We start from the raw sequence: 25665 nt of genomic DNA on the forward strand, positions 1-25665 counted from the left end.
AATTCTCATAATTGACCCCAAAACACAAACCAAATTTCAAATTTTACCCCATAATACATCCCAAATTTCATCTCCAACACCCGAAACCCATATCCACCCTAAAACTTAAAAAATATTTCATTACTGACCTCACAATGCGTTGTAATGGAATGCAATGTAAATGCACCTGCGTTGGTGGGGTTGCATTGTAAAGGCATTATGATGCAATGCCTGCATTGTAATGGACGTCTTCCATGCCAAAGGTAAGCCATAGGCAAGCCCGTCTGTGTCCGTCTGCCCCTGGAACGCGCTTAGCAACAAGCACCCTTTCTCTCGGACACTCCACTGCTACAATGCCAGCATCCTCCTCGCCGCCAACCCTGTACGCCACATTGCCTGCCAGGACCAACCTCAGTTGCTGACCGGACATCGCCATCACTGACGGCTACTAAATCACCCACAAGGACCACCCCGACCGTCCAGGAGGAGGCATTGCCATCACCTACAGAAGCACAATCCAACTGACCACATACACTAATGACCCAACGGTGACCATGGAACACCTCAACTTCCAGATCCGGACCAACCCAAGCTAATCCTCTGCGGCACCCTCATCTGCTGGCCCCTAGGGCCATGGACCCCCATTCTCCAATACCATTGTAGACCTCATTGCACCCCAGGCACTCCTATCCACCGACGACATCCTACTCGGTGAACTCAAGTTCCACATGGACAACCCCAGTGACCAGAACACCACCCCCTCCTGGGGTAGCTCCCCAACATCCGACTCAAGCAGCTAGTAACTGCAGCAACCCACATATCAGGACACACTGTCGAGCACGTGTCCTCTGCCAGCGGGAACTTCAACTACAGCCAAACCACCATACTCTCCTGGACCAACCATCATTGTATATATCACGGCTGTCACCATGCCCACTGTACACTACCGCCTTCATCGTACCCCCTCGCAGCTGGATCAAGGCCACCGAAGAACATATCGTCAACTCCCTCAGCATCAAAACTCCGCCAACGCTTACAGACGATGACACCGCTGCACGCAACCGCGAACGATGGATCTCCAACTGTGCCCACACCTTGGCACCCCTCAAGAACGGCACTGCGTCAGTACCTTACGCCTGCCTGATGGCAGGCTTAAGGGTGGTGCAGTGCCACAGGGATAGGCTGGCCACATGCATTGCTGAAGTTGCGTCATGGTTGTGGCATGACTGCAGCAATGCGTGACTTTGGCACAGACAGATACGCCAGGATTCCAGACGTATCTGTCATTACTTACGTCATGGAGCGCTGTCCAGTGAATACAGTGCATCCATGGTGTCGCAATACAGTGCATCCATGGTGTCGCAAGAAGGGGGTTGTGAAAAGTGTTGCAAAGCTGTCTTGATGCAGCGCTGCAACACTTTGCATGACTGAGGACCAGGAATTGATGGTGCGCATTCCTGCCCTGTAGTTTTTTTGCAGGGCAGCGCAGCAACATTGCTTGCAGTGCTGTCCAGCACCAAAACCTGCTGAAAAGAGGCCCTAAGTGTTAGCTCCATTTTTAAGACCAGCTATTTTCCGGTCTTAAAAAACTGCCTCCAGCTGCAGTTAGCAGCAGTTTTTTGAGTCCTCCACAGTTCAAGAATCCCCTTGTAAATATCAGGAAGTTGGGTTAGCAGCAGTTTTTGCAAGGGAACGCCTCCCTTGCATGTCATTATGGCTAACAGAAGTGGCGATCTCTAGATTGGAAGTTTTTGCTGGAAAACTGCCACTAACAGAGGTTAGCTGCAGCTTGTACATAAGGCGATAAAAATCTCGCAGCACAACAGTCGGAAAAGTCCTGTTAAGGCGGCCTTAACTCCTTTGCACATATGCCCCATAAAATGGTAATAACTTTAAGTTATTATCATTTTATGCTTCGTGTCATGCTGCTTTGTGGACGGGCATGTCGACGGGGCTGCTCTGCTCACAGAGCGGGGGAGGAGTGGTTTGCCCACTCCTAAATGTGCAATGACTGTTTGGCCGCCCAAACCAGTCTCGAGCACTTTCCTCATTCTCCATGCAGGTGGCATTACAGCCTGGATGGAGAACATGCCCACCCCTCCAGCCCCTGGCTGAACGCCGTGTCACAGTGCTCGGACCAATCACAACTCTGTGTTGCAGCATTGTGATTGGCTTAGGGAAGGGAGCCTGGCTGCCTGCATCCTGTTCCTGGAGTTGAAGACAGGTGAGCAGGAGCAGAGATGCAGGACACGGCCAAAAGGTAAGTTTATGTTTGTTTTTATTCTCCCTCCGAAAACGCCCACTGCCCCCCTTGTGACCCCCGCAACCACGCCCCCCAACCGCAAGCCATGCCGGCCACTGCTGCCTTCAAGAGAAGTTCCACTGAGCCAATTCAAAGGTCACTCTAAAGTTTGATTTGGTGCACCCTAAAACAGTATGGGCTGCGTATGTCTGTCCTTTGAAACAGCTTCGCTAGCCTCACAAGGCTCACAGACGGGCTTTTCACCAGTAGGCTTCATACATTGGTCTTCTAAATTGTTGCTTTGCTTCCACCCTCTACAGAATACTGCAGGGGGATCTGATCTCCTCACACAATGGCTGCCTTCACTTTGAGTGACTACACAAAGCCTGTGTACTCTATTCACATCCACTTAACATAATTACTTTCTCTCCAGGTGCAAAACTGGTTCAAAAGATGCTTTTTTATTTTATTTATTTTTTTTATAAAATTTTAAATACTAGTTATTTATTTTAGAGTGTGTAAGTGATATTCTACCATTGTAACTGCCTGCAATTTGTGTAATTGGTTAGATACAAATAAATGTTTCTCTCCTTCACAAATAATAATAAAAAATGCATGGCACAACCCCAATGAATAGAGTTTAAATATAATCAGTGGAAAAACAATCGCATTGATGTATGTTTTTTAGAAATGACATTTTATTGCTAGAGTAAAGACTTCAATACTTAGGTGACACATTTCTTTACTTTTCCCTTTTTATTTTCGTGGCAAATGGTTGCAATTTTTTTTTTAAATTTAACAATTGTACCAGTGTCCCAAGGTCAGGCCAATTGGCTGTACCAAAGCTTATTCTAGAGAAGGCCTTCAGGTGCAAAGATCAACAGACATAGACATGAATAATAAAGAATGTACAATCCAATTCAGGTTCATAAAAGAGTTAAAATTTACTACCAAAGAACAATAAAACTTAAAGAAAAATTTAAGGGAGCTGAGCACAATAGCTGCAAGTATGTCTACCAGCTTACAACATAATTATTAACAGTAAATTCAGTAGGAAAATAATGCAGGTCAATGAGAATTTGAAGAAAAATGGAAACAGCTTCTAAATATTACTTTTGATAATCGAGCGCTCAAAATGCCCTGCATGTTCCTATAAGATTGACTGGCATCATTGTACTTTGCAGAAATAGCCCACCTCGTTAGAATTCAATTTAAGTAAAATCCTAACTCATCAAGGAATCCAGAATATTGTACATGCAAAGAAAGGTCAGTCGGGCTCATTGGCTATGTGACCACATCCAATGTGTGTACTGATTTCTAGTTTTCTAAAATGGTCCACTAAGTAGGATACAGTTCGCTTCTAATTAAATGGTCTGACTGTTGAATTTGTCTATTATGTTTGACAAGCTCAAGTCAAATTCATAAACCGAAATGAAAGACAAAGCAAGAGAATAGAAAAAAAACATAAATTCTTTGGTGTTAAATTCACATATAAAAAAAACTAGGACAATCCAATCAAGTCCACATACACAAGATGTCTAAGTATTCAAAAATGTCTTGGTCAGAGAAAGGTCTATTTTAAACATACACAGGACTAGACTAGACAAAATGTCCACTCAGTAGACCCACCCAGAACAACCTACTAATGCCCAAAAAAGGCCACTATTAATTCATGCCCTGTGATACTGGCTATGTGCTCCCCTGATTTTTAAGACATGTATCAGGGGTGGATGTCAGAGCTGACTACATTTGATTAAGGGGCTTATTATGATATTGGGTGGACTCACTTCTGCCTGGCACCGACTCGGTCATGGGACCGACCGACATCAAGTCGGCGGTCCTGACTGCCTCATTAGGCCTATATTTCTCTATGGTATCATGCATTATGGCCGTAAACTGGCCGTAATGCATGCTCCCATAGTGAAATGGGAGATGCAGTTCATCCCTGAACCCCATGGCAGTCACCTCAATGTGCTTGCCACAAGGTTCAGGGATCAACAGGGGCACCATAGGTGCCCCTTCAGCCTCCAAACGGAGGCCGTGCACCAAAGGGGGCCCTACTGGGACCCCCAAACATGCTTTCTGACATGGTTTCCATGTCGGACAGACCGGCATGTCAACCATGTCAAAAACCGTGCATTGTAACCTCAAGGGCAGAAAGGCCTGCCCTTGAGATTATGGGCAGGATTCTGACTGGCAGACGGGCTCTCCGAGCCTGATGGAAGCCAGCTGGAATTACTTTCTGACCACCTCCCACATAATGAGGCGGTCCGAAAGTAAACCGACTGGTCCATTACGATGCAGTCCTAAAGGCTCTGACTAATGGTCGGAGCCCTTGAGGGCCATATCGTAATCGCCCCCTTTGAGTTTTATCAGACACACCAATAGACATTTTAAACCACCAAAAGCTTTTAAAAAATCTGGAAGTCAAACACAGCAGACAAAGAGGCCTACATTACACATATGCTGACAATTAGGAATCACAGAGACTGGACTTGGATTTGGACTAATTTTACGCTTGGTTTAAATGGTAGTACCTACCATAGTGGCTGAATCCAACAGCATGTGGGAATTGAAGTTTGTAAATTAATTTAAAGTGTTCTTGCCTGCAAATTCAAGGGTTTGAATTACTTCATAAATGCTACAGTGTCACATATGGTGAAACATTGCAAACACAATTTCTGCAACTTCTCTTGCATTACCAAGCTGGGTAACTGAGAAAACGGGTACTTGAATTACATTGACTGAAGCATTACTAGTGTCCCAGAGTGAGTCAAAATAGGATATTATTACCTGGGCACCTTGAGGGCAACTGACACTCTTCAAGGCCCGGATACTCTGACCATTCCCATGATAACACTTGGTCCCTTTCATGTGGCTGGAATCATTAAAAACTCAGCACATTCCTTAGGACACTGTAAAACTGAGATGGGTCCCTTCCTGTCAGGACTCACGGGAGGTTTCCTCCTTTTAACGCTATGCTGGCTACCATCTCCCCCCTGCAAAATTATCAGAAGTCAGTCAATCCCTTAAGCTGGGGTGCATGTTGGCATTGTTGGAACTCCAATATGGATGCCAGCATGCATATACTGCTACAGCACTCCGCTGTCAGCAGTCTAGTCTTTTAGGCTTCAGGACACCTGGTGAAGTGTGCACCAACATTCTACTGCGCACTTCACTGAAGACACTGAGAGAGGAGCATCTCTTTTCCCTGCGTCGAGTTAGTGAGTTAGGGTAGTTTGCGGAAACTGTGGGGTTAACTTTGTCGGTATTCTGAAATTCCCTTTGGAGTCAGGTTAGTCAAATATTAGAATTATTAACGTGTAAATTCCTGAGAGAATTAAAAGGCATTTAATGCTTCTAGGTAAAGGCCTCCTTCAACGTTAGTTGAGATGACTAAAAAATCACTTAAGGCAAAATTTCCTTTTTAAAAAATAAACAGTGAGCTGAAACGTGAGGAGTTTTCTTCAGCTTGCACTGTTTCTCGTTTCAGTCAGTTTAGACGTGGGCGCGTTAATTCAAGGACCGCGTCTGTCTAACCTTTTTGAAAGCATTTCTGAGGGCTCTAAAATAATTGACCCGAGGTAAACGTGGACGTTATCCTTTTAACGTCTCGCGTTTACATGAACTGTTAATAAGGCAAAAGCACCGAATTGAACTAGACACATTCGTGTCATTTCCGCACGGCGCGTCTGGCAAAAGCTTTCCGGTTGATTAATTCAGCAGTGTTTAGACCCGAGTAACATTTCCACATAACTCGCGTCTAAACAAACAAGCCAGAATGCATATTATTTGAGTTTAACAATCCCTTTAGTGTGGCTCGGCTAAAAGGGATACAAGTTTGTTTCTCATAAATTAATTCCCCAAACTAGAAAAGGACGAGATCCTTCAGCCTTAAAAAATATTGTGAAGTAGTTAAAACGTGATTAGCTGAAAACTTATTGCATAAAAGAATCCTCAATAAAAATCACCCTCATCGCCCAAACGAAGAAGACACAAGCTATCATAAAAGCAGAGCCAGAATCCCAATGCAATTCCTCACTCTCACCTCATCTCAGTAAGTAAAAGAGAGTACGGAAGGTAGAGCCACTAATTGAACGAAGTAAAACACACATACTTACCTAATTATCTTTTGTGAAAGGTTCAGGAAGAATCCAGTGCTGAGTGAACCTTAAATAAAGAAGAGGTAGAGTGAAGACTTCTCATTCATACTGTGCTGAGAAACATGAGAAGTAAGACGAGAAGCAAGCCTCCAAAGATATTCTGGTAAGGTAGAAATCTATATTTAAAAGTGAAGAAAGAACAGTAAATTCTACGTTACAATAAGTTCTAACTTTAATGTAACTGTTAACAGACCTTAAAAAAAAGGAACTTAACGAAGCAGAACAGGCAGACTTGGAGCAGTCTCTTCTCTGTCCCAACCCCTTTCCCCCCTTAGAACTTACCTGTGACGGAACGCAGAGACCTAACAGGAATGTTTGAGAAGGGCATTGGGATCTAGCATCATTCTGCTCCTGTGCAGTTTAAGTGGTTGCAAGTTATTGTCTTGACACTCCCTTCGGAGCTTATACATTTCCTCAGCCTTCAGTAAAGTCTGTTTTGTGCTCTATCTGCAGGAAGAAAGCTGGGAACTAAATTCAGACATTTGTTAAAAACTAGATTCTTTAGCTGCAGCTTTCTCTACTTGAAACTAAAATGGTTTTAGCACCAGGAACCCAAAGCTCGCATTTGCTTATACAATTGTATAGCTAAGTTCAAGAGAAGCAAGCTGAGGTATGTCTCTCATTCCTAACACATAACTTTCAAAAACACTTTTTAGGGATATGAGGTCTAAATTGCAAACAAGTGGAAACTGCAGAAGGATCTACAGCACATCCTTCCACTTCGAAGTCTTTTTTAGCACAGGAAACAGACAGCAGCCAACCACCAGGAAAAGCGGGAGGAAAACAAGGAGAAGTAAAAGAAAGATCAAGGCAAAACTTGAGAAGCCAGAGAATGACCTAGTAGTCAATATTTCATCAACTGAAATCGCTCCACATCGGAAAAGGATTTAATATAAAGGATTAGGATATGTTCCTACGTATCAAACCAGTGCCCTTGAGAATGAAATAACATTATATAAATTCATGAGGATTTTACGCTTGCGATACTTTTTTTCCACGTTGAATCCTTTGGAATCACAACATCTGGAGCCGGAATACATGGAGTTTAAACATAAATCTACATTTCAAGCTCATGTATCTCATAAGATTCGGAATGCATTTGAGAACCTTGTCAGAAACGATCTTCTCAAGATCAATATCAACAGATCCAGAAACAGTAATTTCACCAAACAAGAATACAACACCTTGAAATCTTTGACTCGTGATACCAGCATTGTAATACAAAAAGCTGACAAAGAAGGAGCTATAGTCATAATGGATAGGACATTCTACAACCGCAAGGTTGAGAAGCATAACACTGATTTGAGTACTTACCTTTTATTAGACCAAGATCCTACACAACAACTGATCTCGACATTGGAGATCATCCTTAATAAAGCTATGGAAATGGGTTGGATAACAACCCATCTTTATCTGACAGAAGTAAATCCCAAAAGGCCAGGGGGCATATGTATCAAACGATTTTGTATTCGCAAACACTGCGAATCGCAAAAAAACAGCGTTTGCGAATACAAAATCGCAAAAGGAGATGTATGAGGCATTTCAGCCTGGCAATCTTAAGTCTTAAGGAATCGCTAAATTTGCGATTTCTTAAGTTTGCGTAAGCATTTAAGAAATCGCAAAATGCGATTTCTTAAATGTAATGTAACACGCACCCAAGTTGTGCGATTTCTCCTTAAGAAATCGCAAATTACAACCAACTTCAAGTTGGTGGTAAATTGCGATTTCTTTGAAATATGCACTTTTTTGCATATTTCAAAGTGCCATGTGGTGCACATACATGCCCTTAGGGCATGTATGTGCGCCATATGTGCACACATGCTGATTTCAGGGGTGCATCAGGGTGTCATCCTGACACCCTTGCACCTTTGAAAATATTCTCAATTTGCGATTCGCAAATAGCGATTCGCAAATTGACAAGGACTTCCCATTCATTGCTATGGGCCTCCTGGCCCATAGGAATGAATGGGAAGGTATTCCTTAATTGCGATTTTGCAATTTGCTAATTGCATTTAAGGAATTTTAAGAAATCGCAAAATTTGTGCGATTTTTTAAATACATCCCGTTTTGCAATTCTCAAATAGCGATTCTCAAAAAATCGCTATTTGAGAATCGCAAATGGAGATGTTGATACATATGCCCCCAAGATTTTACAAGCTACCTAAAATCCATAAAGATTTATTTGATCCACCATTAAGACCTATTGTGACAGGGTGTGGGACCATCTTTGAACCCATTGGTCAATACATTGATTATTTTTTACAGCCTTTTGTTCAGGAGTGGCCATCATATATCAAAGATACTTCACATTTTCTCAAAAAGTTGCAAACAATTCAGGTAAATGACCATACAGTTTTATGTACGTTGGATGTCAAAGCATTGTACACCTCCATTCCGCACCAGGGATGGCATGGAGGCGGTGGAATGGGCTCTATTAAAACAACCAACTATAAGAGCAGACAAAGTTTTTGTGTTGGAAAAGTTAAATTTCTGTCTACACCATAGCTATTTTGAATGGGACAACCAATATTATCTACAACTGAAAGGTACTTCAATGGGCTTCGCTGGGGCACTGGTGCATGCAAATACCTATATGGCTCATTTTGAAGAGGCACATATATACAATGACATGGAATGGACACAGAATCTGCTGCTCTATTGCAGGTACATAGATGATATATTTTTGTTATGGAACTACAGTCGGGAACTGTTGGAAAGAAAGATCACTCAATTGAACTCTAAAGACGAGCACATTCAATTTACTAGAACTATTCATAGACAAACATTACCCTTTTTGGATGTACTGGTAACCATTGAAGAAGGTATCATTCTGACTGAAGTATATCATAAACCAACGGACAAAAATAATGCACTATTATTTACCATCTTTCATCCTCACAATTTGATTCATAACCTGCCGTTTTCACAGTTTCTAAGAGCGAAAAGGATCTGCTCTGATGAAAGAACTCTACAAAAAAATATTACGATTCTAAAAGATAGATTTGTGTCAAAAGGCTACCCAGAGGTTGTCTTGAACCAAGCTATTTTAAAAATGGAACAGCAAACATGTGACAGTATCCTGACCACTCAACCCAAAACAAAAAAGACTAGACAAGTTTTTGTATCAAAATATTCCACGTGCTCCAAACAAATCAAAAATATCATTAATGCACGATGGGAGATGTTGGAAAATGAAGTGGAGTTCAAAGATCTATTCAAAGATAAACCATTGTTTGCTTATGAGAGATCCAGAAATCTGAAAGAAATGTTAACCTATAAACCATTAGAAATCACGATAGAATTCAAAGGAACCAGACGATGCCAAAACTGCGTGCATTGCAATAACGTGATCATTGGCGATGGGGTCCAACACCCATTAACAGGTCCAACAATAAAACTAAGACACAATGCAGACTGCAATTCTAAAAATCTGATATATAGTATAAAGTGTCCACGTGGACTACTTTATATAGGCAAAATTGAAAGGAAAATAAAAACTCGTATTTCAGAGCACAAAAGTACGATTCGCAACTGCAATACCAAAAGCAGTTTGGCTGAACATTGGATGATGGTCCCTGAAAGCAAAGGAGTATTTCGAACAGCAATCAATATAGCCACAATTGGTACTATATTATAGCCTATGCCCAACCGGACAAGGCAACTTTAATAAGAAACAATAATTTGCAATGATCAAACAAATGTAAGCAAGGTATTGGTGGGACACAAGCCTGTATCCTGTGGCTTACATATCAAGAGGACATACATTTTCTGAAAAACATACAGGCAATTGAAGCGATGTTTCTATGTCAGAGAGTAACAGGTAGTGAAACATCTTAATATAAATCTAGTCACCTTCACGACATTTTATACACACAAGTAGTCAAAGTGTAAGGTGAACAACATAGTCGACGACGTTTCGATCCTTAAAGAGGGGATTTTAGGATCATCATCAGGACTAATTAGTATGAATTGCCCATTAAAAATGCCTGAAATAACAACAATCAGTACAAAAAACAACATATACAATAAAAGAAGGAAAAAAGGGGGGAAAAAAGACATAATGGTTAAAAATATATTGAAACATCAGACAATATTGTCAGAACACGTGCCAGTCATAATGGGATTGACGTAGTGAAAAGCAACGAATCGATGACAATTGAGGATGATTTGAGAATAAGTGGCGTGGAACATGCTCCCGAGGAGATCGTGTCGGAAAACGAGAGTTCTAATTACCGCGAGTGAGAGGGAGGATCTCGTCGGTGGAGAAAAGGGTGAGGAATGATACTGTGTCTCGTAAAAGGGCGTGAGGGGTGAGTGCATATACAGGAGGAAATTACCTCGTGCTGTGTAGGATTACAGCAAAAATTGGTACTTCGGCTTGGTCAATTGACCTAAGCGAGTTAGAATTCCTCACCCTCTTTCTCCACCGACGAGATCCTCCCTCTCACTCGCTGTAATTAGAACTCTCGTTTTCCGACACGATCTCCTCGGGAGCATGTTCCACGCCACTTATTCTCAAATCATCCTCAATTTTCATTGATTCGTTGCTTTTCACTACGTCAATCCCATTATGACTGGCACGTGTTCTGACAATATTGTCTGATGTTTCAATTTATTTTTAACCATTATGTCTTTTTTCCCCCCTTTTTTCCTTCCATTATTGTATATGTTGTTTTTTGTACTGATTGTTGTTATTTCAGGCATTTTTAATGGGCAATTCATACTAATTAGTCCTGATGATGATCCTAAAATCCCCTCTTTAAGGATCGAAACGTCGTCGACTATGTTGTTCACCTTACACTTTGACTACTTGTGTGTATAAAATGTCGTGAAGGTGACTAGATTTATATTAAAATGTTTCACTACCTGTTACTCTCTGACATAGAAACATCGCTTCAATTGCCTGTATGTTTTTCAGAAAATGTATGTCCTCTTGATATGTAAGCCACAGGATACAGGCTTGTGTCCCACCAATACCTTGCTTACATTTGTTTGATCATTGCAAATTATTGTTTCTTATTAAAGTTGCCTTGTCCGGTTGGGCATAGGCTATAATATAGTACCAATTGTGGCTATATTGATTGCTGTTCGAAATACTCCTTTGCTTTCAGGGACCACTGTCTCTTGTAAAACGTAACTTCCCAAGGTCCCTGTCCAATTGCTTTGGGTGCCCTTGTGCCTCCTTTACAGAACATTGGATGAAACATAGACACACAATAGCCCAAATTAAATTTCAAGTCATAGAGATGGTTTTCCCTGTCCCTGGTAGAAATCTCACAAAAACATTGTTACAAAGAGACATTTATTGGATAAGGAAATTAGAAACCCAGGACCCTAAGGGGATTAATGATAAGGTGGACCTAGGGTGTTTTTTATAATATGTATTGGGAAAACATCACATAGTATCTATAATGTGGTAGACTGGGCACTGTTTTATTTTGTCTCCGTGGAATATGTTGTGCAACATTTGTATACAGCATTTTGTACTATATCAGTATGAGGGTACATTGTGTTATGTATTATAGACAAACTTGCAATTATTGTCTTTATATTTGCCTGTATTTGTTTATTTTATTTTTTGACACTTTCATGGGTTTTTAATTTTTTATTTTATTTTCCACACTTTCTGGGTTGATGGTGGTTGTTTTTACTCAACACGTGATTTGTCCTTTTTGGACGATGGTTTCTTGTAGTCAAGATGGAACGGTGGTTAGAACACAGCAGTCCGGTTGTTTTATACTAAGGTTCTTCATTGATAGTGGTATTTTAGCATTTCTATGGTTTCAATATGGCACCTAAGGCTAGATCACGAGGTCTATGTTAGTCTGTTGTTTATTTTCACAGCTATTACGTCGAACTACGGTTTCACTTGACACTCTAGGCTAGATTGTGAGTTCTATGGTTAGTCCGTCGTTTATATTTTCAGTTATTACGTCAGACGCGGAGAAGCAGGTCAACGTTTTCTGGTGGAACTAAGTTAGAGATTGGTGAATCTGTGGACGTCGGATGGTTAGAAGTCCGCTATCTTTTGGAAAGGTGAGACTGTTAGTATGTGCATAATGAGCAGACGTGATGTTGGTTTTTTGAGCTGGGATTACAATATCATTTACGATCATTGCAGGTTCCAGGTTGTAGCGGTAGCAAAGACCTGTTCCTTTACTTTTATGGATTAGACGTGCATTAAGAGGTTTGTCTTGCTCTTTTATGGTGTTTTTAACTGCGAGGAGTGTATAAGCATGAAGAGAGTTCTGATCATGTCCGGTCTCTTTTCAGGTTTTATTCACACATGGATTAAAACCAGGTATGATGTTTTGAGACAGGCGGTGTATAATCACTAACGTGGCTTTTTCAAACCACTGGACGAAAAGGGTCTGTCATAGCGAACTTCTTTTTACACGAATATTTGGGTGCACCACTTTTCTTTTTTCAGTTTTTTCTTTTTAATTTAATTGGTTTTGTATACCTTGGGAATTTTTACAAAACATACAGGCAGTAACTATATTATGCACGGTGAATATCATTTACGATCATTGCAGGTTCCAGGTTGTAGCGGTTGCAAAGACCTGTTCCTTTCACTTTTATGGATTAGACGTGCATTAAGAGGTTGGTCTTGCTCTTTTATGGTGTTTTTAAGTGCGAGGAGTGTATAAGCATGAAGAGAGTTCTGATCATGTCCGGTCTCTTTTCAGGTTTTATTCACACATGGATTAAAACCAGGTATGATGTTTTGAGACAGGCGGTGTATAATCACTAACGTGGCTTTTTCAAACCACTGGACGAAAAGGGTCTGTCATAGCGAACTTCTTTTTACACGAATATTTTGGGTGCACCACTTTTCTTTTTAATTTAATTGGTTTTGTATACCTTGGGAATTTTTACAAAACATACAGGCAGTAACTATATTATGCACAGTGAATGATGTACATTAGCTGTATTGCGTTTTTTTTATAATGGTAGCGATGTTTCTTGTAAATCTGAAGAGCTGTTTCCCTGCAGGCTGAATCTAATAAGAAAATTATTTGTATTGTTCCTAGAATTTATCCCCTGAAGAAGGGCCAAATAGGCCCGAAATGCATTGGGCGGGCAACAACAAAAAGAACAATTTTCACGGATTGAATTTAAACAAATATAGCATCTGGATATAAATCATGTTTTTTCTGTGATATGAAACAGAATAAATGCTTTATATATCTTGAAAATATGAGCCAATGTTTTATGGTATTTTAGTATGGAGGTTTTTGGAGTTTGTATCTAAAAGTATTGTTTAATTAGAAGAATTTGTATGAGTTAATTTTGTGAATGTGAATTTTGCAAAAGCTCAGAGGTTACAGTGCACAGAGGTCAAGTTTCATCAACTTGAATTTAGTTGCTAAATTGCATTAAGCCATATTTATGCTTCACCTCCACATCACTGCTCATAAGGAAAGAAGAATAACTGTGTTTCACTTTCAGGATATCTCTCTTGAGCTGCCTGATTTCTTCCCTATGGCCCACTTATGTCAGAGTTTTGTTTACATTGCATATTTTAGTGCTCATACTCTTTGTGTGTTTGGTGTTTAGCCTTCATTTTGTTCCTTTGAGAGCTTACCTGTGCAACCCCTCCATTTGCAATTTCTATTAGATGTTTCTAGTATTGGCTAATAAAGGGCTTCTTTGTGTCTGTGACTTTGATCATGTTTCCGACTGAGGTGATCAAGGGTCTTCACCTCATTCTCCTTTTTGCAGTTCCTGTCTGTGGTTGGTCCCACCAGTTTTTTTGCGACTTTACCCCAGATGCCTACAAAGATTGCCTTTTGATTTGCTCTTTTTAAAATCATAAAATAATCTTTCTTATATTAAAAATCATTGAGACCTGGGACATTTATGTATGTAAAAGTGCCCAAAACAATCTTAATTTAAGAAATACAAAATTGTGATACTAGCCACTACGTAGAAGATTATACCTTTAATGCTTAAGCTAATTAAAAGATGAAGCCTATGCAGAGGTGCAATCCTCTGCCATGACAGAAGTGGGCTAGACGATATAAAGATTTATATGTGCTTTTGATTGTTTCACAATTTACCTTTGACAGAGATGATCCACAGATATAACCTAAAGGTCTCCTCGAAATATCCGTATTGAATTGATAAGGTAGAAGGTGTCAATCAATTCAAATGCTACCCATTTAGGATAAGAAAACAGGTAAGGTCAAGCTAAGAATGAAATCTAGAGATTTACAAATGAAACAGAATTGAGCAAAATCGACTAAAAAACAAAAACGTCTTCTCTGTGGAAGTTGATGAGGCAAATGTTAACATAAATAGCAGTTGGAACCACTACAGGGCCACTGGAAACAGCACAAGAGTCAGACAATGTATATACTTTAAAATATATTAAAAAGCTACATTTTAGTGCAAGAGTGTTGTCCCTTGATATAGTGGTAGTCCGAAGTGAATAGAAGTTAGAAAAATGCTTTTCAATTTAAAAAATAATATACATGTATTTAGTAATTTAAAATAATTAATTCTCTTTATATTCTATATTATTTTCAGTGCAGAGAATCACACCCTGATGGTGGAGATCTCCGAAAAATATTGGAAGTAATGTTACTAATCGTAAAATGACACTCATAAATTCAGTTGAAGGAGGTTGCACCCTTCCTTTCAGAGGTTGGACGCTCACCAGTAGACATCTAGATATAATCTACACATGAAAATGATAAATCCATCCATGAACAGATTTACACCAAGGTGTAGAACTCCAAGGAAGGATATCTACATATACCAACTTACCTTTGTGAGAAATGCTCTTTGCATAAGTAAATCGTTTCACAAGCCAAAACCTACGTTGTGCCATCAAAAGTGATTTTGTATTCATAAACAAGGGTAATTGCATGCATAAGCCTACCAGGCATAAAAAATTATTTTTTGAATTGGGCCCTTTATACCATTCAAAATCCCTAGATGACTACAAACAGTCCTGGCAATAAATCAAGTCACTTTCAGATTTATGGTACAAGGACATCACTAACAAAAATATTGTCTGACAGAAATATTGTGTCCTAATTTGTGTAAAATCTCTCACTATTGGAGTTAATAATATAAGGAAATACTGTCAATATGACAATATATTTATAAATGAACGATACTTTGGACACAACATTTCTGGCAGAAGATTCTTTTGCTAATGCTATTCTGAAATACAACAACCCTTTGTTCAGGTCTCACCAACATTATTGTTAGCAGTCCAAGCACCTGTAAACACTGAGCAATGTTTTTAAACAAAAGGATTAAAATGGCAAATCAAAACGAATTATATCCCAATCTAGTTTAGAGCCTGTTGTAGCCAGTCCCTTGAAATAGGGATGTTTTGTGACTTAGGGGCATGAGAGGATCTAGGCTCATAGCTCACTCAGTGGGACTTGTGCAAGGGATGAGAGAGGTGACCTGCTGTTTGACACAAATACATAGTGTGTAGGCACACCACAGAATAATTGCACACACTGGTTTATTCAGGTCCCTTTCAATCTAACACACTGACCATAGGATGTAAAAAAAGCAGAAAGAAACCTACAGGAACACATGGGTGAGGGAAAGTATCCAGGTTCTTGAAATGAAATTAAAAAAGTCAGAGGAGTTCTGAAGGAAATGGATATCAAGATCAGTCTATGGTATCCCAAATTCTCCTGGCTTAAAGGATGACTCTCAGAACGCTTGCTAAAAGAGGCACAGCAATCCCATTCAATATGGACAAAATGGTCTAAAGTTTCCTTAGCCAGAGCCTTCTTCGCTCAACGTCTTGAAAAACAATTAAGCATGATGGTCATTGTTGCATAACATGAAGCGACCTATGCGAAAAGAGTGTCAGCCTGATAAAGCCATAACTCATGTTAAATATTTTCTTGTGAATGACAACATAGGTGCTGATTCCGATCCGTTAAAAATATTCCCCGTACGAATCGTATCCGGATTTTTTTACGTACGAATCGTACAAGTCCCGCACAAACTGGCAAGTACGATTCGTATGTTAAAAAATCCTTACGAATCGCATTGGGAAAATTCCCCGACACGTCCTCGGGTCGGAAAAAGTGTCCGACACGTCCCCGGACAGTTTTACGCACGAATCGGGAAACTGAAGTCCGAGCGCGCAAGTACGATCCGTCCTGTCCGTCCGAATGCACAACCGTGAGGAAAAAACACCGTACGGAGCGAACTCCCATAGCAACCATGGAGACGTCCAAACATGTGCCCGCATACGCGCCGAACACCCCCCCAGCACTCCCCCCATGTCCGTGCCGAACCCCCACCCCCGTATGTACGGAGCGTACCCCCACCACACCCCGTATGTACGGTGCATACCCCCACCCCACCCCATATGTACAGTGCGTACCCCCAGCGTGTAGTGCTGGGGGTACGCACCGTACATACGGGGGTGGGGGTACGCACCTTACATATGGGGTGGGGTGGGGGTACGCTCCGTACATACGGGGGGTGGGGGTACGCACCGTACATACGGGGGGTGGGGGTACGCTCCGTACATACGGGGATGGGGATACGCACCGTACATACGGGGGGTGGGGGTACGCTCCGTACATATGGGGGTGGGGGTTCGGCGCAGACATGGGGGGGGTGCTGGGGTACGGCGCGGACATGGGGGGGCTGGGGGTACGGTGCGGACGTGTAGGGATGGCGGTACGGTGCGTACCGGGCCCCCTTTTCGCCGTGCATCGTGGCGTACTTAGCTTTTCCGGCACTTTTTGGGTCCCTTAAAAATATTGCCGTGCGAAGTGCTGTGGGTACGAATCATACTTGCTGGTCCGTAAAACGCTGCCTGACTCCCTGCGAATGTCGCGTACGCGGTGTCCCGGAACGGAATTGTGGGTATATTTTAGCCGGTCGGTGTTTTTTACGAATCGTACGGAAATGGTGTTTCTGTACGAATCGTACTTGCATGTTTGTAAGGTATTTTTCCCGGGTACGAGTCGGACGGAGAAAACGCTCCATCCGACGATTTGTACCCGGTTTTTCCAGGATCGGAATCGGCCCCATAATATTGGGAAACAAATATATTGTTGTTAAAGCATCAACTGGAAAAATACAGACTTTTATAACATCATACACAAAATGCTAAATATTAAAATATTGACCGCTAAATACTGTCATTCCAAATTTTGTTTAAACAATAACATACTGTGCAAAAAGTTAGATTTCAATAATATTGACAAACCTGAAAATCAATAAAAATAGCCCAAAAACAGCAAAAATAAAAAAATACAAGAGTTCTAAAACAAATCAACTAACATTTAAACATATATTAATTAAAAAATAGAAAACACATAATGCCACAAAGTATAAAAAAAGTTCACACATGAAAAAGAAATGAATTACATTCAAAAGTAGAACAGTTAACAAATTCTAAACCTTACTAATTACTGACGGGTATGAACAAAATGGATGCCCTACAATCAAACTGCTACACAGCAGCCTGCAGAGAGTACAACGTCACACTGCTTGACAGAACTACCATCATTTTTTAATGGAGTAAGTCCCTGTTGTTTAAACAACTTTAAACTATAAAAATAAATTCAGTGGCTAAAATAAACAACAACAATTAAATATTGCGTAGACATAAAAGTAACATTACTTTGTTATATTGCATTTCTTAAACATGACAAGCAACCTTGTATCTACTTAAAGAACAAACAGAAAGAGCCTGAAAATTGAATACAAGGTTTTGCATTTATATCTTATGAAGATAATATGTCAGTGTAACTTTTTTTAATAAACACTATTACTAAATTAAATGCAACTTCGATCACAATACTTTACATATAACACAAACATTATTTTTCTGTAATCATGCCTGTGGAACTGAACAGTCTACTGCTTGTGAACACAAAACAATACAGATATTTATACTGAACAAACATTTAACGGGCAAGATGATAATACCAACAGCAGAACAATAGATAAACTTCATAAATTATAGTTTGTATGCTCCTTCAAAAGTGATCTCTTGAGAAGAGGACAAGTACAAACGGCAATAAGCAGGTACTCTCACAGATTCTGGAACAAGACCAAGTGGCTCTTATGGGATAATAGTGTTACTCCCAGCTTCAGAATCTCAAAGACACACTTAGTAATATTAATCAAGATATCAACAAAACCACCAGAAAGGACACAAAGGTATACACTAAAAAACACTGATAAACATAACTGGGATTAGGGATCAAGGAGAAGTGGCAAGGGATTCTAAAAACATGAGTGTGTGTAAGGAAGGGAGGCAAAAGAAATCTTTTCTTTTAAAGACGAGAACCCTCACTCACCCGAGGGTGACATGCTTCATCATTGGGTCCCCTCTTGCACACTGTAACCGCAAGGTATACAGTGTGGGCTACAACTCTCAAAAAGGGACAAGAGAGGAGCGTAAGGTGTTTTAATGGGGATACCAAAGTTGACAGGGGGAGTAAGGGGCAGAGTGTGAATTTAAACAAAATGTGGGTAAATAAAACTAGCTACAGGGTAACAAAGTCAAATTTAATAATAGTTCCCATCAGCTAGAGTTAAAATGAGGTGATCTAGGATTGACAAAATATCCTAGTTATTGGTGGTCGACATGTTTCTGCCAGATGACTATTTGTTCGCGGCATTCATCAGGACCTCTCAATATTATCACTCTGCTCGTATAACCAAAATAAATGAATTACAGACCATACTCATTGGTAAGGTGTAAATGACAAGAGGACCAGCTGCAGTCCGGTCCAGTGTCTCTGGAAAAAGATAGTTGATAAATTCAGTATCATTTCTAAAACCTTAAGGTCAACCTCCACACACCAAAATAAACACCACACACGTGATATGTGTTGCACACGTGATTAAAAAGGGGGAAACAAACATCATTCAGGTACGTCGATGTATTATAGGAACTCACCTAGGGGTAATGTTAATTTACCTCTACCTTGCGAAGAATGATGCTACAGAGCACAGATTACTAGAAAGATAAAAGACCGGTTCAGTATGGTTCTCACATGTTGCACAATTATGGACACATGAACTGATAGATTGGTATTGCTGTCATTAGATGTCATTATGACAAGCACAATCTATAATTTACACAATACACAGTATTCAGGACAATAAATAAAAACTTTATAAATCACATGTCCCAAAAAACGAGTGACTCACAGTCACTACATAGCCACGTGTAGCTGTTGGAGTATGGAACATGTGTGAATGATATCAGCAATGTAGAAAGATTAAGTATGCTCTGCGCATAGCCAGATCAGTTTATTCTGGTCTAATGCTAGTAAAAATGAATTAAACAGCAAGCAAAATCAATTAAAATCGTCCGTATGCAATATTACACCTGCTAACCCAAGAATCCCAAAGAAGCGAGTGGGTCAATAGCGTTACACGCGAGCATCCAGCCCTTAGAATCATGAGGCATGGGTTCAATAGTAGTGGCTTAGTCAGTAAAAAACTGCACAAATCGGGTCGAAAATCACTCAATCTAAACAGCGCACAAGCCATCAACGGCTGCCCACACTCGCTCCCTCCAGTACCTTCCGTTAATCCGTGTCGTCCTATTCAGAGCACCAACCCGCTGGGGAGAAACTGCGCGTCTCACAATGGTTTTAAATCAACCCATGCACCTTCATTAATGCGTCTACCCGGAAGTAGAACAAGTAGCATCCGGGTTACACAGAATCATGGGAAATGTAGTATTATTCGGGGAACTAGAGGGAGATAACGCTAAACATGATCGGAATACATCAATGTACGCCGTTTTTTTGAACTTAAAAATTGCAACAGCCAGTCCAGACACTCTGAAAATACTATGTGTCCACCATGCAGTATCAGGATTGGTTTATTATAAAACGGAACTAGACACCAAAAGCGGGGCCATGCCATGACAAGTTGCAAGGGAACACGGGAAATATAGTTTTAGTCATCTTAGAACCAGTGGAATACATTACAGAAGATCGGGAGACAACAGTCGGGAGACAGCAATACCCGCAGTCTCGATAGCTCAAAAGACATACACACAGATATCCGTTGCACTCAGGATGACTAGTGTGCCCACCGTGTACTAAGAAAGTAAGTCGGTAATTGAGAGCTCTACACCAGAAAGGAGCTGTACCACCACGACATAACACATCCAGATTAGGTGGCTTAATAGATGGAAATACTACATACATGTAGTTCCATACGTAGAGCAAGATGCCAAATCAAAATCACACAATATTTGTGATTGGGTACATGATGCACATTAAAGACTGTCTATCCCATAAGAAATCGGACCAGCATGTGTAGATAATGTGGTGGTAGATCAGAATGTATATGATATATCTCAAAGCTAAAGATAAAACTTATATCATAATGCTGGCATTGATTCAATGAGGATCAGTCATAATGTTATCCACCCTCTATGAGTAACATCATTATTCCCATGTTTGTGTGTTGTTAGCCATCTAAAAATGGATTGATGTGCTGCGGGGGACCTGGAAAAGTTAAACAGAGCACCAGGGAATATCTTCATTAAGACCTCTCAGATGGCTTTTAAGACGGAACACCCACCGTTGTTCCCGGCGGAATAGAACATGTTCCAAAGGTCCCATATTCACATCATAATGAGGTTTGTCAATGATGACCCATTGAATATATGATCAAGTGCCCTTGCTCACTGATCTATATTGGAATGACTTGTCGCAAAGTACGACAAAGAATTACTGAGCATTGCAGTACCATTCGATGCAAAAAATCGAATACACGTATGACAAGGCATTACCTTGAGAAGGGTCACACGGAAAATGACCTTCAATGGGTCATCATTGACAAACCTCATTATGATGTGAATATGGGACCTTTGGAACATGTTCTATTCCGCCGGGAACAACGGTGGGTGTTCCGTCTTAAAAGCCGTCTGAGAGGTCTTAATGAAGATATTCCCTGGTGCTCTGTTTAACTTTTCCAGGTCCCCCGCAGCACATCAATCCATTTTTAGATGGCTAACAACACACAAACATGGGAATAATGATGTTACTCATAGAGGGTGGATAACATTATGACTGATCCTCATTGAATCAATGCCAGCATTATGATATAAGTTTTATCTTTAGCTTTGAGATATATCATATACATTCTGATCTACCACCACATTATCTACACATGCTGGTCCGATTTCTTATGGGATAGACAGTCTTTAATGTGCATCATGTACCCAATCACAAATATTGTGTGATTTTGATTTGGCATCTTGCTCTACGTATGGAACTACATGTATGTAGTATTTCCATCTATTAAGCCACCTAATCTGGATGTGTTATGTCGTGGTGGTACAGCTCCTTTCTGGTGTAGAGCTCTCAATTACCGACTTACTTTCTTAGTACACGGTGGGCACACTAGTCATCCTGAGTGCAACGGATATCTGTGTGTATGTCTTTTGAGCTATCGAGACTGCGGGTATTGCTGTCTCCCGACTGTTGTCCCCCGATCTTCTGTAATGTATTCCACTGGTTCTCAGATGACTAAAACTATATTTCCCGTGTTCCCTTGCAACTTGTCATGGCATGGCCCCGCTTTTGGTGTCTAGTTCCGTTTTATAATAAACCAATCCTGATACTGCATGGTGGACACATAGTATTTTCAGAGTGTCTGGACTGGCTGTTGCAATTTTTAAGTTAAAAAAAACGGCGTACATTGATATATTCCGATCATGTTTAGCGTTATCTCCCTCTAGTTCCCCGAATAATACTACATTTCCCATGATTCTGTGTAACCCGGATGCTACTTGTTCTACTTCCGGGTAGACGCATTAATGAAGGTGCATGGGTTGATTTAAAACCATTGTGAGACGCGCAGTTTCTCCCCAGCGGGTTGGTGCTCTGAATAGGACGACACGGATTAACGGAAGGTACTGGAGGGAGCGAGTGTGGGCAGCCGTTGATGGCTTGTGCGCTGTTTAGATTGAGTGATTTTCGACCCGATTTGTGCAGTTTTTTACTGACTAAGCCACTACTATTGAACCCATGCCTCATGATTCTAAGGGCTGGATGCTCGCGTGTAACGCTATTGACCCACTCGCTTCTTTGGGATTCTTGGGTTAGCAGGTGTAATATTGCATACGGACGATTTTAATTGATTTTGCTTGCTGTTTAATTCATTTTTACTAGCATTAGACCAGAATAAACTGATCTGGCTATGCGCAGAGCATACTTAATCTTTCTACATTGCTGATATCATTCACACATGTTCCATACTCCAACAGCTACACGTGGCTATGTAGTGACTGTGAGTCACTCGTTTTTTGGGACATGTGATTTATAAAGTTTTTATTTATTGTCCTGAATACTGTGTATTGTGTAAATTATAGATTGTGCTTGTCATAATGACATCTAATGACAGCAATACCAATCTATCAGTTTATGTGTCCATAATTGTGCAACATGTGAGAACCATACTGAACCGGTCTTTTATCTTTCTAGTAATCTGTGCTCTGTAGCATCATTCTTCGCAAGGTAGAGGTAAATTAACATTACCCCTAGGTGAGTTCCTATAATACATCGACGTACCTGAATGATGTTTGTTTCCCCCTTTTTAATCACGTGTGCAACACATATCACGTGTGTGGTGTTTATTTTGGTGTGTGGAGGTTGACCTTAAGGTTTTAGAAATGATACTGAATTTATCAACTATCTTTTTCCAGAGACACTGGACCGGACTGCAGCTGGTCCTCTTGTCATTTACACCTTACCAATGAGTATGGTCTGTAATTCATTTATTTTGGTTATACGAGCAGAGTGATAATATTGAGAGGTCCTGATGAATGCCGCGAACAAATAGTCATCTGGCAGAAACATGTCGACCACCAATAACTAGGATATTTTGTCAATCCTAGATCACCTCATTTTAACTCTAGCTGATGGGAACTATTATTAAATTTGACTTTGTTACCCTGTAGCTAGTTTTATTTACCCACATTTTGTTTAAATTCACACTCTGCCCCTTACTCCCCCTGTCAACTTTGGTATCCCCATTAAAACACCTTACGCTCCTCTCTTGTCCCTTTTTGAGAGTTGTAGCCCACACTGTATACCTTGCGGTTACAGTGTGCAAGAGGGGACCCAATGATGAAGCATGTCACCCTCGGGTGAGTGAGGGTTCTCGTCTTTAAAAGAAAAGATTTCTTTTGCCTCCCTTCCTTACACACACTCATTTTGCTTTTTAAGGACAGTAGCATTTCATCACTTTTAGTGAGATACATTCATTTGGAGTTAGTGATGCCTGATGCTTTGTTTTACTCCACCATTCGTACCCCTTAGTGTGATACATTCTAAAAACATGGACAGTACTGAACTCCGAGATTACAGAAACAGGAACGCAGAAATCCAAGAAAAGGGAAGCTACAAACAAACAGGAACAGGACTGGGACAAAGCACAGATTGTAAGGAATAATAATCCAAGACATAAAATCTGCACACCATCATTTGCAGGGCAGAGAGAGTGCAGACAGAACTAGAACCATTTGTTAAAGGGGGGGACATAAAGGCAGCAATAAATGGAACAGGAACAGGAGAGACCAAGCAGTAAGCAGGGAGGAAGAATCATAAGAAAAGCAAGATACAAACTGGTGGACATTGGGTTACTGGTTCATTGGGGTGTCAGTCCTGGTCAAGCAACAACAACAATCCTTGTCAGGGTAAGGCACAAGTGATCCCAAAATTAACCTGTGCTCAACCCTCTGGTAGATTGGCACAGAGCAGTCAGGCTTAACTCAGAGGCAATGTGTAAAGTATTTTTGGAACACTACAAACAGTAAAACAGTGAAAACATCAAACACAAAGATCTCACATCAGATTATAAAAATAAAGCTTAATATAATCAATAAAATAGGACCAAAATGACAAAAGTCCAAACAGTAGAACCGGATTTATGATTTAGAAAAATAAATAAAGTAGGAAATAGCACCCAAAAACATAAGGCGCCAACTGGAGATATCTGGTCACACTGAACCTGGTCAAAGTCAAAAGTTCTGTCCGACTGTGATGGATTGCAGTTCAAATACAGTCCCAGATTATTCCTGCTGAAGGTTTTCCTTCTCAGGTTTTGCACCAAGTGTCCAATTTGCATTGGCAAGGGCTCCAGAGAGCAAGGACTGTGTTGCTGGCAATGGTTAGTGTGGCGTGAACAGCAGGCAGGATGCCCGGATGGGTGGGCTGGAGCTTCGCCTTGGCAGTCCTCCACAGTTGATTGATACTTGCTGTGTGAAGAGATGGGCTAGCAGTGGCTCACACTGATTTTCGATGCGAGTGGCACGGTTTCATTGTGAACTGGCCCGTTTGCGGTCGCGAAGAACCCAAAAGCTTAATTTTGAGCCCAAGAGGCACACCAAGGGTCCAGGACCAGAGGAGCACCACTTGGGGTCATGGACTAGTTGCAGTGGAGTCCAGGAGCTGGGTGAGGAGCCTTTTATATCCCTGAGGCTCAGATCAGGAAGCCAGAAGACTACCCCCAGGAGCCACTTTGGGATCCTGGGTTCAAGATAAAGTTGCAGGTCAAGTTCTTCTTCCCTAGGCAAGAATGCAGAAGGCAGCAGGTCAGCACAGCAGGGCAGCAGTTCACTTAGAGCTGTGTTTTAGCAGAGTGGTAGTCCTTGTAGCAGTTGTATGATAGAGGTACGCATGGCTAAACCAAGTGTGCCTCTACCACGCAGCCTGATAACCATGAATGCATGTTAACCAGTCCTTCCTTTACCACACATGCCTTTACCACACAATTTCATTGTAAAGGCATGAATGGTAGGGGGCTATGCATGGTTAACTTTGCCACTACTCCAACCTCCCTCCACCCACCCTAAGCCCTTAATTATGAACCCCCTACCTGCCCCCCGACCTGAGGCCCAAAACCTGCCCTGAAAACTACCCCTTTCCCTCTCCCTCCCCTGAGACCTAAAACCCTGTCCCTAAACATACACTACTCTGCCCCCCTGTGCGGTCCCCAGTACTACCTAAACCCCTTCCACTGCCCGAGGCTTAAAACCCTGCCCCCAATTACAAACACTACCCTGATATCCCCTGCCCTCAGCCCAAAAACACCCTATTCCTACAAATCTCCACCCAACCCTCCCCTTAAAACTACTCCAACCTCCTCTACCCGCCCTGGGCCCTAAAAACCTGCCCCTTCTTAAAAGTACCCCTCCCTGATCCCTAAAAACGTGCCCCTTCCGCAAAGTACTCCACCCCCCAATGCAGCCCCCAGACCAGTTCCCAGTCTCCCTTTCCTGTCCACGTCCAGAGCTTCACG

The 25665-nt window shown here is 41.2% G+C and overlaps 1 pseudogene; it reads left to right on the plus strand.

Annotated features, from left to right (window-relative positions):
- The first annotated feature begins 7422 nt into the window (after positions 1–7422).
- The window catches only part of LOC146831547 (serine/threonine-protein kinase LATS1 pseudogene), an 80629-nt pseudogene continuing 62386 nt past the window's right edge, over positions 7423–25665 (plus strand).

This window comes from Triturus cristatus, chromosome 5_1, assembly GCF_964204655.1.
Source record: "Triturus cristatus chromosome 5_1, aTriCri1.1, whole genome shotgun sequence".
NCBI lineage: Eukaryota > Metazoa > Chordata > Amphibia > Caudata > Salamandridae > Triturus > Triturus cristatus.